At 47.4% G+C, this 6551-nt stretch overlaps 1 protein-coding gene across 1 annotated transcript in view; it reads right to left on the minus strand.

Annotated features, from left to right (window-relative positions):
• Positions 1 to 5784, minus strand: part of LOC309561381 (uncharacterized protein) — a 45846-nt gene extending 40062 nt beyond the window's left edge. Inside the window, exon 1 of the mRNA XM_082265263.1 lies at positions 5765 to 5784. The gene's annotated coding sequence lies outside the window, so the exon portion shown is untranslated. The remainder of the gene's footprint in view (positions 1 to 5764) is intronic.
• Positions 5785 to 6551: the final 767 nt, after the last annotated feature.

Here is a 6551-nt window from a genome sequence, read left to right on the forward strand (position 1 = left end):
TTTATTTTTTTCTTATCATACTGTATACATACCAATTCTCACCTATTTTGTATCCACTTTTTCTCACAGTTTAGCACAAATATTTATCATTTACAGAGTTGAATTATCCTACAGTATTGCACATATTTATTAGGAATACACATACGATGCACTGGACACTTTATTTATAGTGGTGATTTATATTGTATATACCTTTAACACCTATTTTTGGACATACAGAAACATCAGCACTTTTTGGCAGCGCCATACACCTTCCCCCTTCTTTTTCCTTTATTCTCACTATATTCTTAGGAATATAGTATAAAGGTAGGCTGCAGCCAACATCAAATACTAGAAATCTAAAATTATCCTAAGCGCGGATTTTTTACATTTCACACCCAACATACACCACTCTGATCAGAGGTGAATCCTGTCCATGGAGCGTCTACACCCAACATACACCCCTCTGATCAGAGGTGAATCCTGTCCATGGGGCGTCTACACCCAACATACACCCCGCTGATCAGAGGTAAATCCTGTCCATGGGGCGTCTACACCCGACATACACCACACTGATCAGAGGTGAATCCTGTCCATGGGGCGTCTACACCCGACATACACCACAATGATCAGAGGTGAATCCTGTCCATGGGGCGTCTACACCCGACATACACCACACTGATCAGAGGGGAATCCTGTCCATGGGGTGTCTACACCCGACATACACCACGCTGATCAGAGGTGAATCCTGTCCGTGGGGCGTCTACACCCGACATACACCACACTGATCAGAGGTGAATCCTGTCCATGGGGCGTCTACACCCGACATACACCACACTGATCAGAGGTGAATCCTGTCCGTGGGGCGTCTACACCCGACATAGACCACACTGATCAGAGGTGAATCCTGTCCATGGGGCATCTACACCCAACATACACCGCTCTGATCAGAGGTGAATCCTGTCCATGGGGCGTCTACACCCGACATACACCACGCTGATCAGAGGTGAATCCTGTCCATGGGGCGTCTACACCCGACATACACCACACTGATCAGAGGTGAATCCTGTCCATGGGGCGTCTACACCCGACATACACCACACTGATCAGAGGTGAATCCTGTCCGTGGGGCGTCTACACCCGACATACACCACACTGATCAGAGGTGAATCCTGTCCATGGGGCATCTACACCCAACATACACCGCTCTGATCAGAGGTGAATCCTGTGCATGGGGCGTCTACACCCAACATACACCGCTCTGATCAGAGGTGAATCCTGTCCATGGGGCGTCTACACCCGACATACACCACGCTGATCAGAGGTGAATCCTGTCCATGGGGCGTCTACACCCGACATACACCACTCTGATCAGAGGTGAATCCTGTCCATGGGGCGTCTACACCCAACATACACCACACTGATCAGAGGTGAATCCTGTCCTGGGGGGGGGGGGGGGAGGGAGGGGTTTATGCTGACACATAATGGTCATACATTTTAGGGGGGGGGGGGCTCGTTTTGGCAAGTTTACCCTGGGCTCTAGATGGCCTTGTCCCAGCATTGTTATCAGCCATAACATTATGACCACTTCCCTTATTCTGAGTAGGTCCCCCTATTGCCGCCAATACAGCCCTGACCCGTCCAGGCATGGAGTCCACTAGACCTCTGAAGGTACGCTGTGGTATCTGGCACCTAGCAGATCCTTTAAGTCCTGTAAGTTGGGAGGTGGAGCCTCCATGGATCTGACTTATTTTTCCAGCACATCCCACAGATGCTCGATTTGGATTGAGATCTGGAGAATTTGGAGGCCAAGTCAACACCTCAAACTCATTGTTGTGTTCCTCAAACCATTTTGGCAGTGTGGCAGGGAGCATTATACTGCTGAAAGAGACCGCTGTCATCAGGGAATACCGTTTACATGAAGGGATGGACTCGGTCACCAACAATGTTTAGGTAGGTGGTAACATGTCAAAGTAACATCCACATGAATGGGAGGAGCCAAGGTTTCCCAGCAGAACATTGCCCAAAGCATCACACTGCCTTCACCGGCTTGTCTTCTTCACATACCGCATCCTGGTGCCATCTCTTCCCCAGGTAAGTGATGCACCCGGCCATCCACATGATTCATCAGGCCCAGCCCACCTTCTTCCATTGCTCCGTGGTCCAGTTCCGATGTTCAGGTTCCCATTGTAGGCGGATTTGGCTGTGGACGCGGTTGGCACCCTGACTGCGGCACATAAACATTTTTTTCTGCTTTCAACACATCAACTTCTGGGACAACATGTTCACTTCCTGCCGAATATATCCCGCCCACTTTCAGATGTCATTATAATGAGATAATCAATGTTATTCACTTCACCTGTCAGTGGTCAGAATGTTATGGCTGATCGATGTATAATAATATATAATAGTATATACTGTATATGGATCAGCTAGATTGCAGCGTTCTCCCGGTGTTATTTGGCTGGAGATGGAATGTTTCTGTTTTCATTGATAGGGAAGATAAATGTCATACAAAGGGGGAGGGGAGGGGAAGGGTGGGGGGTTATTATGGAAATCTTAGAATAAAATATGCAAAGAATGTTCTATAAGTCATAATAAATAGTGAAAATCCTTATAAATGTAAAATGACCTAAAAATAACAACTATAGAAGAGTGCAGAAATCTTCATTCATTCAGTCATTGATACAATGTATCCTCTCCTACAATTTAGAGGAGATTGGTGCCCATGTCTGCATACCTTTCTGCTGCTTCTATACCCACCTGGTGCCCAAATACCTTTCTGGTACCACTATACCCTTATTGTGCCTCTATATCCACTTAGTGCCTCTATACCCACCCGGTACCTCTATACCCACCTGAAGTCTATTTACCCTTCTTGTACTTCTATACCCTCCAATTGTCTATATACTGACCTGCTGCCTCTCTATCCTACTAGTGCCTATATACCCTCCTGGTACCTCTGTACCTTCCCAGTACCTATAGATACTCCTATGGTACCCCTATACTACCCTTACAGTGCCTCTATACCCACCTGGTGCCTCTATATCCTCCTGGTACCTCTATACCTACCTGAAGTCTATTTACCCTTCTGGTACCTATACCCTCCAATTGTCTATATGCTGACCTGCTGCCTCTATATCCTCCTAGTGCCTATATACCCTCCTGGTACCTCTATACCTTCCCAGTGCCTATATATACTCCTATGGTACCCCTTTACTACCCTGGTGCCTCTATACCCTCCTAGTATCATAATAGCATCCAAGTGCCTATATGCCCTCTTGGTGCCTATATACCTTTATGGCACCGCTATACCTTTTTTTGTGTCTATATGCACCCCTCCTCCCCCCACCACCACCAGATGTCTATATACCCGCCTGGGGTCTCCATAGCCTCCTGGTACCTTTAAACCCACCTCCTGCATGCATACCCTTTTGATGCCTATATACCAACCTGGTACCTCTACACTCTTCTATTGCCTATATACTGACCTTCTGCCTCTATATCTACTTGATGCCTCTATACCCGCCTTGAGCCTATATACCCTCCTACAGCATCCATACATTCCAAGTATCTATATCACCTCCTAGAGCCTCTATATCTCCTAGTGCTTCTATACCTTCCTAGTGCTTTCATACCCTCCTGGTACCTCTATACCCTCCAAGTATATATATAACCTCCTTCTGCCTCTATAACTTCCTAGTGCCTATATACCCTCCTGGAACTTCTTTACCCTCCTTGTGCTACTATCCATCCCAGGTACCTCTATACCTTCCTACTGCATATATATTCTCATGGTACCCCTATACCTCCCTGGTGCCTCTAGACCCTCCTGGTACATATATACCTATCTGGTGCCTATATACCCACCTGAAACTTCTATACCCTCCTTGTGCCTCTATATACTCATGGTACCCCTATACTCCCCTGTTGCCTCTATACCCTCCTTGTACCTATATCCCCACCTGGTGCCTATAAACCCTCCTGTGCATATATACCTATTTGAAATGTCTATATCCTCCTTGTGCCTATATATACTCATGGTACCCCTATACTTTCCTCTTGCCTTTGTACCCTCCTGATACCTATATACCCAACTGGTGCCTATATACCCACCTGAAACTTCTATACCTTCCTTGTGCCTATATATACTCATGGTACCCCCATACTCTGCTGGTGCCTCTATACCATCCTAGTGCCTATATACTCTCCTGGAGCCTATATACCCACTAGGTGCCTTTACACCCTCCTGGCACTCCTATACCCTCCTAGTGACACTATACCCTCCTGGTACCTCTATACCTTCCCAGTGTCTATATATACTCATGGTACCCCTATACTTCCTTGGTGCCTCTATACCCTCCTGGTACCTATATACCAGTGATGGCAAACCTTGGCACCCCAGATGTTTTGGAACTACATTTCCCATGATGCCCAACTACATCACAGAGTGCATGAGCCCCATGGGAAATGTAGTTCCAAAACATCTGGGGTGCCAAGGTTCGCCATCACTGCTATATACCCACCTGATGCCTATGTACCCTCCTGAAACTTCTTTACCATCCTTGTGCCTATATATACTCATGGTACCCCTATACTTCCCTGCTGCCTTTGTACCCTCCTGGTATCTCTCTACCATCCTAGTGCCTATATACCCTCCTGACACTTCTATACCCTCCTAGTGCCCATATATCCTTCTGGTGCCTTATAAGTACCTGTTACCCCTATACCCACCTGTTGCTGCCATGTCTTCCTGGTACTGTTTGCCCCTGCACTGGCTGATCCTGGAGAGGTTTGTTCCTGACACAGGGTTGGCCAGGTGGGTTGGTAGTTGGGGAAGTGCCCTGATAGATGATGGTGCAATGTGAATCTCTCCTACCTTGTCCTCCATTATATAGATGGCGTCCAGGTCCTGAGCCCGCAGCTGATCAGTCCCCAACAGTGTACTCCTCTGTACTCCTCTCCTCTGTGCTCCTCTCCTCTGTACTCCTCTCCTCTGTACTCCTCTCCTCTGTACTCCTCTCTGCTCCTCTCCTCTGTGCTCCTCTCCACTGTGCTCCTCTCCTCTCCTCTGTACTCCTCTCCTCTGTGCTCCTCTCCTCTCCTCTGTACTCATCTGTGCTCCTCTCCTCTCTTCTGTACTCCTCTGTGCTCTTCTCCTCTGTGCTGCCTCCTCTCCTCCCTCCTCTCTCTTCCTCTTTCCCCACCCTGAGCCGAGCCCTGTATTCACTGAGCCACCATCCTCTGCGCCTGGCGCTCTACCGGTTAAATTTGTTTTCACTTCTCCAAGGGAGGGAAGGGGTTAATTAAAGTGACAGTCACCCACGCATTGCTCAATCTTCTCATCTACTGTACAAGCACAGCAAGGAGTTAATCATTAACCCTGACTGTGCTAAGGCCAACGGCTGTTAAGCGCGCTTTAAACATTTACCGGTTTTAGGCTGCCATTTTTGTGTGCGTGTGTCGGATGCACTCCGATTCCTGGGAACAAAAAAGTTATCCAGCACACAGGAAATTTTTTGCAGCATGGGTTGTCACTTTCTGTGTCCAGCAGTGAGATTCTCCCACCACCACCACCATTCACAGTTCTACCTAACGGCCACAATGATGGTGTCACCTTTCCCAAGATAGATGCCCCCATACTGAGACAATAGAAAAATGGGCAAGTCCAGCTCTAAGGGCGACACAGATATGGCATTCAGCCAAGTCTTCCCATTGTGAGCAGATACTTCTAGAGCCTGCACAGGGATAACAAAACCAGGGAAGGAATAATCGAGATCTTTACCATCGGTGATTTCTGCCCAGATATCGGGAAGAGGTGGAGATATTCATTTCCCGCCTGCCATCCGTGTCAGGTGCACCTTATAGCTTGTTTGTGTATACGCCCGCCCTGGGGTGTGTAGTGATACCACGGGGGCGGCGGCAGCTGGAATGTTGACCTACAAGTTATGTGTCACCAACCGACCAGAGGAACCAGAATGACACTTCTCTGTACAGCACTGCGGTATATGTCAGAGCTATATAACTATAATAATAATAGTGTGTGACTGTGGGGGAGGGGACATTAGAGTGTAAGCTCCTCTGGTACAGAGACTGATGTGACTGTGGGGGAGGGGACATTAGAGTGTAAGCTCCTCTGGTGCAGAGACTGATGTGACTGTGGGGGAGGGGGCATTAGAGTGTAAGCTCCTCTGGTGCAGAGACTGATGTGACTGGGGGGGGCATTAGAGTGTAAGCTCCTCTGGTACAGAGACTGATGTGACTGTGGGGGAGGGGACATTAGAGTGTAAGCTCCTCTGGTACAGAGACTGATATGACTGGTTCAGTGTTCTCTGTACAGCACTGCAGTATATGTCAGAGATATATAAATGTATAATAATAATAGTGTGTGACTGAGGGGGAGGGGACATTATCTTACAAACATAATAAAAACATATTTACAGTATCTCACTAAAGTAAGTACACCCCTCACATTTCTGTAAATATTTTATTCTATCTTTTCATGTGACAACACTGAAGAAATGAGACTTTGCTACAATGTAAAGTAGTGAGTGTACAGCTTGTATAACAGT

Source organism: Pelophylax lessonae (genome assembly GCF_965119305.1).
Source record: "Pelophylax lessonae genome assembly, chromosome: 8".
NCBI classification, from domain to species: Eukaryota; Metazoa; Chordata; class Amphibia; order Anura; family Ranidae; genus Pelophylax; species Pelophylax lessonae.